General features: G+C 38.7%; 1 protein-coding gene across 2 annotated transcripts in view; it reads left to right on the forward strand.

Moving 5' to 3' along the window:
- LOC109911607 (lysine-specific demethylase 4C-like) overlaps positions 1 to 9,254 on the forward strand; it is a 168,622-nt gene that overhangs the window by 157,908 nt on the left and 1,460 nt on the right. The window lies entirely within an intron of this gene.

The raw sequence follows: 9,254 nt of genomic DNA on the forward strand, positions 1-9,254 counted from the left end.
TGGACAATAGTAGGAAATAACAATGATTGTTTGGTGAGACTGGAAGAGGAGCCTTTGTACCTTCTGTCCATAGTGGGTAAAGGGTCTTCGGTTCAAGTTAGCAGTTGGCGTAGGGTTGATGTGGGCTTGTGTGCTACTCTGAGTCTTGTGGTCAGTTTGGATATGTTCTTGATGTATGGTAGCGTGATGAGTGTGTTAGGGCGTGCGGCATCTTCCTGTTGTTGTTCATGTGATAGGCATAGTTATTTGAGTATCCGTTGTCCTTGAATATTTGGTGGAGGTACTCCTGTTCTTTTTGGTGTAGTTCTGGGTTGCTACAGTGTGTTGTCCCTTGTTTAAATAGTGTTTTCATGCAACTTCGTTTGTGGGTGTTGGAGTGGTTACTGTTGAAATTCAGTGCTAGGTCAGTGTGTGTGGCTTTTCTACGTACCTCTGTTGGGAATTCCACGTTGGCCCTGGGTTCTACCATGACATCCAGGAATGGGAGCTGTTTGTTCTTTTCTTCTTCCCTAGTGAATTTGATGCCGGTGAGAGTGTTAGTTATTAGTTGGTATGTCTCCTCTAGTTTGGTCTGTTTGATGATGACGAAAGTGTCATCCATGTATCAGATCCATAGTTTGGGTTAGATTTGCGGGAGGGCCATGCTTTCGAATCTCTGCCTCACCGCTTCTGCTATTAGTCTGGAGATAGGTGACCCCATGGATGTCCCGTTGATCTGTTCGTAGATTTGGCCATGAAAGGTAAAGTGGGTTGTGAGGCATAGGTCCAATAGTTTCAGCATGTTGTCCGTGGAGATGATGTCACTCGGGTCTCATTCTTTTGGTAATATTGCTAGTGTTACTCTTGTCAGTGGTATGTCAATTGATGTGAATAGGGCGGTAACGTCAAATGACACCATGTTCTCGTCATCGTCTGTTCTTATGTCCTTGAGGGAATTGAGGAACTCCTGGGCTGAGTGAATTGATTGGGGTGACTTGCTGACGATGTGCTTTAGTCCTCGTTGTAACTCCTTGGCAAACCTATGTGTTGGTGTGCCTGGGAAGGAGACTATGGGTCTGAGGGGTACTTCCATTTTGTGTACCTTTGGGAGGCCATAGAATCGGGGCGTGTTTGTCCCTTATGGTTTCATTTTTAGGTAGTCTGTTTTGTTGACTTGTCCGGTCTGTTTGAGTCTCTTTAGTGCGTTGATTATTTTATTACCCATTTGCGGTGTCGGGTCTATTTGCACTTGCCGGTATGTGTTCGTGTCTGCTAGTAGTGTCTGTGCTGTATTGAGGTAGTCCCATTTGTTTAGTATTACTGTCATGCGCCCTTTGTCCAATGGTAGTATTACCCACTATGGACAGAACCACCGTAATATGCAAAATTCCATGCAAGGACTGCGACAAACATTACATTGGACAGACACAAAGAAAGCTGGCCACAAGTGTACATGAACACCAACTAGCAACAAAAAGACACGACCAATACTCACCCATCTCCATTCACACGGTTAAGGAGAACCACCAGTTCGATTGGGACAATACCAGGATCCTAGGACAGGCGAAACAGATAAGCACGGCAATTCCTAGAGGCTTGGTTCTCTACCAAGAAGGCCATCAACAAACACATAGAACTGGACCCAGAATATACACCACTGCGAAGTAGAACCGGAAATGAGGTAATCAAATCCAACGGATCCCAGTGTTTAACTACCAGATGGGAAAGCACAACAGCGCTTCATTGGAGGCTGCACTGATGATGTTACCCAGTAGGGTAATGAAATGTCTGCGAACTAACAAACCAGTTCGGCGAGCGAACCAATCACAGCATCCACAACCTGAACTATAAATCTACTCAAGAACCTTAGAGGCTCAGTTATGTATGAGCGACAGCATAATGCAACATAATTGTAGGCAATCCTTTGTTATTTGGAACATGATGATCAAATTGATGAAAGGCCAAATTCTGCAAAAGCAGCAATTGACTTAGCCATCTGTTTACATTTTAAAAAAAGCAATTGATGGACTTACTAAGCCCTCATGAGAAGACCACACAACTTTACAGTTAGTGAATATATTAATGATTGAGATACATGGATATATGGTACTTAATTGTGTTTTTTTCTGGTCATTTCCTTGTAATATACGTGGCAAAGAACAGTTATTCTTTTCTTACGGGTATATGTTTATACGGCATCAGAGATTGTTAAACTATGTGGCTGGATGCAAATGTATAATCAAATTAGCTCATGTTCAAAATGATGAATATTACACTCCATTAATGATATTAGCTATAAAAATTGATAAGGTAACCAACATTTGGTCATAGTTCTCCTGCCATTTAGAACAAAACAACCCAAGGTAATATTTCAGCCATTTAGAATGAATCAAACATTTGCTCATTTGTTTAAAATTTTTTCAAGTGTATTTCCATCTTACTTCAGCACACACTATAGCTCTAGATTGATCTCAGCACACATATTTTTGAAGACTAACTGATAGGTTAGTGGTGTATCATCACTGTGAAAAAAAATAGATTTGCATCAGGAATTAATTTTTGAGTATATGTTGAAACAAGTTATAGTTTTGTTGAGAAAAGGTATATTTTGTTTAACTGACACTTTCTCCATGGCAGCGATACTACCAATCAGAGTTCCTAGTTCTACAAACTCACTCTCTTCTTATACAATGTTAAATATTGTTTCACATTCATATTTATTGTAAATTGTCCTGATGAGTGCAAGATGAAAAGCCTTGTCAAAATATCGTCTTTTCAGCAGTACTCCCAAATGCTGTAGTATTGGATTTGGATAAAGAAAGTTGTGATACACTTAACTTCTTGGTATCAAATAAATTGAAGACAGAGGAACTAGGTTTTCTGTCTTGTTAGCCTGTGACACATTTACCTTCCAGCCAAACCAACAGTTCTAGTCAAATCTGTCCGCTCTGGTTTTACTTCTCTTCAACTTTTCTTTCATCTATGTAGCTGTTTGAAATCTAACATGTTTCTACTTCAGCCATTAACCATGGAAGTAAATGTCATGTTCTGAAAGAAATGCAAGTAAGTATTATTTTGCTGTTCCAAATTTTGAATCTGTGGGATTTTATTCTTGATTCTTCAATTATTGGAAATAGTCTACTTTGTCCCACCCTGTAATAGTTCAAATACTTTTATTGATTGAGTTTTTTGAGAAAGTTACCAGAAAGATTGATGATGGCAGAGCAGTAGAAGTTGTTTATTGGATTTTAGTAAAGCCTTCAACAAGGTTCTGCATGGTAGACTAATTAGTAAAGTTAGGTCACATGGGATTCAGGGTGAGCTTGCCAATTAGATACATAATTAGCTTAATGGCAAGAGTCAGATAGTGGTGGTGGAGGGCTACTTGTTGGACTAGAAGCCTGTGAGCAGCAGTGTTCCGCAGGGATTGGTTCTGGGTCCTCCTTTGTCATTTATATAAATGATTTGGATGAGAATGCAGAAGACATGGTTAGTAAATTTGTGGACAACACCAAAACTGGTGGCATAGTAGATATTGAAGAAAGTTTTCTAAGATTATAAAGGAATCTTGATCAAATGGATCAGTGGGCTGAAAAATGGCAGATGGAGTTCAATTTGCATAAATGTGAGGTATTGCATTTTGGTACAACAAACAAGGGTAGGGCGTATACAATTAATGGTAGGGCCTTGGATAGTGTTGTAGAACAGAGTGAGCTCGGGGTGCAGGTACATAATTCTTTAAAGTTGGTGTCACATATAGACAGGATGGTTAAAAAGGCGTTTGGCGTGCTTGCCTTCATTACTCAGTCATTTGAGTGTAGGAGTTGGGAAGTCAGGTTGAGGTTGTACAGGATATTGGTGAGGCCTCTTTTGGAATACCGTATAAAGTTCTGGTCACCCAGTTATATGAAGGATGTTAATAAGCTGGAGAGGTTCAGAAGGAATTTACCATGATGTTGCCGGGTATGGAAAGTTTGAGTTATAAAGAAAGGCTGGGTAGGCTGGGACTTCTTCCACTGGAGCATAGGAAGTTGAGAGGTGACCTGATAGAAGTTTATAAAATAATAAGTGGTATAGATAGAGTTGATGGTAGTTGTCTTTTTCCTAGGATGGGGGATTTCAAGACTAGGAGGCATATTTTTAAAGTAAGAGGAGAGAGATCAAAAAAAGACATGAAGGACAAATTTTTTGCACAGATGGTGGTTCGTGTGTGGAATGAACTTCCCAAGGAAGTGATGGATGTAGGTACAATTGCAACATTTAAAAATTATTTGAATAATTACATGAATACGAAAGATTGGAGAGATATGGGCCAGGACCAGGAAGGTAGGACTAGTTTAGCTCGGGATTATGTTCGGCATGGGATGGTTGGACCGAAGGGTCTGTTTCCGTGCTATATAACTCGATGACTCTATAATTACAAAGGTAATTGCCTCTAGATTGCTAACTAAGCTAAGTGAAAATTGGCAAAGGGACAACTGATTAGAGGTTTAAGTATATAGCTGAAAGAGTGCTTGAGATATGAGAAAAAACAATCAGGTAAGGGTAAATTTTAAAATTAAGGGAAAACCAAGGTTGTAGAGCAATGTCATGATCTGAGTAATGTCAGCTGCTTGTGTTGGGAAGAAGCAGATTTTTAAGTGTCATAAAGGAGATCAGTGACTAAGGTTTCATCAGAGAAAAATAACATGTTAAAATGGAAGGTGCTATCCCTGGTTGGAGAGTGATCAAGTACAGGAACTGTTCCAAGGTATTGATGTTTAGAAAAGATGGACAAAATTGAAAATATATGGGTTAATTTCGATGATGGATGAAATAGAAAGCAGTAATGAGAATGAAACTTACTTAGAAAATCAAAATGTAGAACCAGTAAAACTGGAGCTAAGAAATAACAATGGACAGCAGACTCTGATGGGTGTAGTTTTTAAGCATACTATCAAAATCATAATGTTGGAGGGGGGTAAATTAGAGATTTGGACATGGATGTAACAAGGGTGATACGATTGTTCTTTAATCTTATTATAGACTAGTCAAACAAAATTGAGAAAAATAACTTGGAGGACAAGTTCACAATGCTTTCAAGGCAGTTTTCTGGAAAACTGCATTAAGGTAACAACTATAGAAGCAAGCTATTTTAGATCTATTCTAATGAATGAGACAGTATGTTTGTAATTTTATGGTAAAGGATCTTCTGGGGAAGAGTGATCATAACAGGATAGAATTTCCTAAGAAGCTTGAGTAAGATTCAATTAAATTGAAACTAAGATCTCAAATTTAAGCTGGGGCAGGAAATTCGCTGAGGAAAATTGGGATGTTAGATGAAAAGATAGGACACAAATAATGACAAATATGCAAGGAAAAGTTCGTAACTGTAAATCAATATGTAATATCCTTGAATTACAAAAATTCGATGGAAAAGGAAAACTGCAATGGCAACTGAGAGGAATTTAGATTTAGGGATTTTAAAAACCTTCAAGGAATGACCAAGAATTTGATTTTGGAGGAGGGGATGAATATCAAGAAGGAACGATGAAGAAGTCTAGAAACAAGATCTCCTAAATTTACTTTTGTAAAAGGAGAAAAAAATTAAGCAAAGTAGATTCCTTAGGCTTGAGGCTGGATAATTAGTTTAAGGGCAGTAAAAGAAATGGCAAAAATTTGTGATAAATGCTTATCATCTGCTTTTTACAGTAGAATGCACAAAGAAACTGTAAAATCTGAAGAACCAAGAGTCAAATGAATGAGAAATTTGAAGCAATTAATATTGGTAAAAACAAAGAAATAGAGAGTTGGGCTAAAGTTACCAAATTCTGTCTTTGATGACATGTTGTGTCTTCTAAGTCTTCAAAAGAAATCCGAATTTCCAATTCATTAAGACCCTAGAAGTGAGGGAATGCTGGATGGTATCAAATGTAATGCATCTGTTCAAGAAAGAATAGAGAATGAAAGCAAGAAATGTAAGGCTAGTTAACTGACAATAAAAGTAGGAAAAATGCTCGAGCCTACAATTGGCCATTTGGAACATCACTAAACAATCAGAGCTAGCACAGCTCATGAAAGGGAAATTATATTGGAAAAATCTGTTGGTGTGTTTTGAGGATGCAACCAGCATAAATGGAAACCAGTGGAGATGTGGTAAAAGTTCACACTTCTAGAAGGCATTCCTTGAAATGTTGTACAAGATTAAGGCTGATGGACTGATGATTGGCTAATGGGCAGAAAACAGAGAGTAGGGCTAAATTAATCGATTCCACGGTGGGAGTGAGCAAACGCTGGAATTCTTTCAGAATTAGCCCTTGGATCTTTATTATTTACAACGCTCACCAATGACTTAGATGAGGAAACTGAATATAATATATCTTACTTTGTTGACTATACAGAACTAGTTGTGAAAATAAGATCAATGGACAATATTAATACATTAGAAAGAATATTGACCTGTTAAGCGAATGCGCAAGAAGATGGCAGGTGAAGAATAGTGTGGGCGAGTGTGAAATTATTGAAGTTTTCATGTCAAAAAGGAGAGCCCTGGGAAAGACCTGACTCTTCAGTTTAAAAAAAACAAATCCATCACTGTCTGTGATGAAAACATTCAAAAGTAAGTATGTTTTATATATGAAAACATCAAGACATTTGGTGGAGTTGTACCAAAGAGGTTCATATTAAGTCAAAGCCATTAATGCTACAACTTTGCAATGTTCTGGTTAGAGCACAAGAATATTACATCCAATTCTAGTCACCACACTTTATGAAGCATGTAAGAATCTTGAGAGGATGCAGAAGAGATTTACCAATTGATTCCAGAAATGAGAATTTTAGCTTCAAGGTTAAGTTTGAGAAACTGGAGTTCCCTTTGGAGTGAAGGAGGTTGAGGGGAGATTTGATTGAGTGTACAAGATTATGACAGATTTGCATAGACAAAGAAAATCTGTTCCCATTTGTTGATGCTACAATGACTAAGGAATGCAGGTTTGAGTTTTTGGGCAAGAGTTGCAGGGGGTTGTGGGGAAGACTGTTTTTACAACTTGCTGCTGACAAGGGTAAATGAATTGAAGCAAAATCGGTGAATGATTTTAAAAGAATATTGGATGTTCGTTTAAGGAATATAAATATGCAGAGCCATGGAAGAATGAGACTTATTGGATTGCTTGCAGGGAGCTGGCATGGACTTGTTGGACTGAGTGGCCTCTTCCTATGCCGTAATGACTGTAACTGTCATCCACTTTGAATGAAGCATTGTAAAGCAATTTTTTTATAAGGTGAGAGAGGATGAATATGAAATTCGGAGAGATTGTGTGACCTTGTTTGCAAAAGACAGTGAGTTAATATACAGTTATAATGAACAATTAGGAAAACCAATAGTTTATTTGGCCTTTATTTCAAAATGATTGGAGTTTAAGAGTAAGGAGCCTTGTGGAATTGATCATTAGCAATAGTTTTATAAAGTGCATTTGCTCAGTGATGACCTGCTCACTGATGCCAGTTTCAGTTCTGTTAGAGACACTCAGCTCCTGACCTCATTACAGCTTTGGTCCAAAAATGGACAAAAGGGCTGAACTCCAAAGGTGAGGTGAAAGTAACTGCCTAGAATATCAAGGCAGCATTTGACTGGAAATGGTGTCAACAAGTCCTAGCAAAGCAGGGATCAATGGGAATAGAGAAAAAAATTCTCAAGAGCTTGAACTCAGTCATACGAACAGAGAGGAAGATGATATGATTGGAGATCAATCATTTCAATCCAAGGAGATCATTACAGCAGCTGTTCAGGATTGTGTCCTAGGCCCAGTAATCTTCAGCTGCTGCATCTATGACCATCCCTCCATCAAGAGGTCAGAAGTGGGGATGTTTGCTGATGATTACACAATGTTCAGCACTATTTAAACCCCTTAGAAGCTGAAGAAATCAATGTCTATATTCAGTATGACCTGGAAATATTCTGGCTTGAGCTGGTAAGTGGAAAATAACATTTGCGCCACCCAGGTGCCAGACAAAAGCCACCTCCAACAAGAGAGAATCTAGCCGTCGCTATAGTATTATCATAATTGAATGCCCCACCGTTACCATTGACCAAAAACTGAAATGGACAAGTTTTATAAATATTGTGGCTGCAAGAGCAGGTCAGAGGCTAGGAATTCTGCAATGAGTAACTCTCCTCCTGTTTTCCCAATGCTTGTCTCCCATCTACAAAGCTCAAATCAGGTGTATAATGAAATAAAAAAAGAATATGCTGCAGCAACTCGCCAAAGCTCCTTTGACAGCACCTTGCAAACCTACAACTCTACCACTGCAAAGGAGTAGAATGGCAGATGCATGGAAAGAGCACCACCTGTAAGTTCCCTTTCAAGTTACAAAGATCTAGACTTGGAACGATATCACAATTCATTCCATATTGCTGGGTCAAAATCCTGGAACTTTCTAACAGCACTGTTAGGACTGCAGCTTTTCAGGAAGACAGTTCAGTACCTTCGTAAGGGCAATTAGGGATTAGAAATACATGCTACTGTAGCTGGTGATACTCATATCTTGACAACAGATAAAAAATATGTACGGGCGTTTGGTGAGATTACACCTTTCACACTGTGTGCAATTTTGGTCTTCTAACCTAAGGTTGTGTGTAATTTTAATTAATGGAATGCAATGAAGGTTCACAAGACTGAGTCTGTGGTGCGAAAGCTCTCATTTCAAAAGAAGTTGAGCAGACTGGGCGTGTATTCTGAGTTTTCAAAGAATGAAAGGTGATCATTGAAAATATAGAGTTCTGAAAGGAAATGATGAAGTGAGCCCTGAGAGGTTGCTTTTCCTTAGTTTGAAGACTAAACGTTGGGGCCATAGTGTCAGAATAAGAGGACATATATTCAAGACTGAGATGAAACATTTTTTCACTTAGAAGATTGCGCATATTTGGATATCTCGACTTAAGTGAGCTGAAGATGCTCGGTAGACTTGTATATTGACATTAGTGGACTTTTGGGCACTAAGAAAGTCAAGGGATAGAGCGAGAAAGTTCAGCCCTGATCTTCCAAAATATCCTACAGAATCGAAGAGTCATTCTGCTCCTGCGTCTGTTTCTTGCATTCCTTTGTCAGCCAATCATCAATGTTCTAACGAAAAATGTCAGATACTGTTTTTGTAATCCTTATCAAACTACTTTTTCTCAGCCAAGACCCCTCAAAGTGACCTGACATTGAATACGATAGAGATAGTAGGAACTGCAGATGCTGGAGAATCTGAGATAACAAGGTGTAGAGCTGGATGAACACAGCAGCGCAAGCAGC

This window comes from Rhincodon typus, chromosome 3 (genome assembly GCF_021869965.1).
Source record: "Rhincodon typus isolate 14 chromosome 3, sRhiTyp1.1, whole genome shotgun sequence".
NCBI classification, from domain to species: domain Eukaryota; kingdom Metazoa; phylum Chordata; class Chondrichthyes; order Orectolobiformes; family Rhincodontidae; genus Rhincodon; species Rhincodon typus.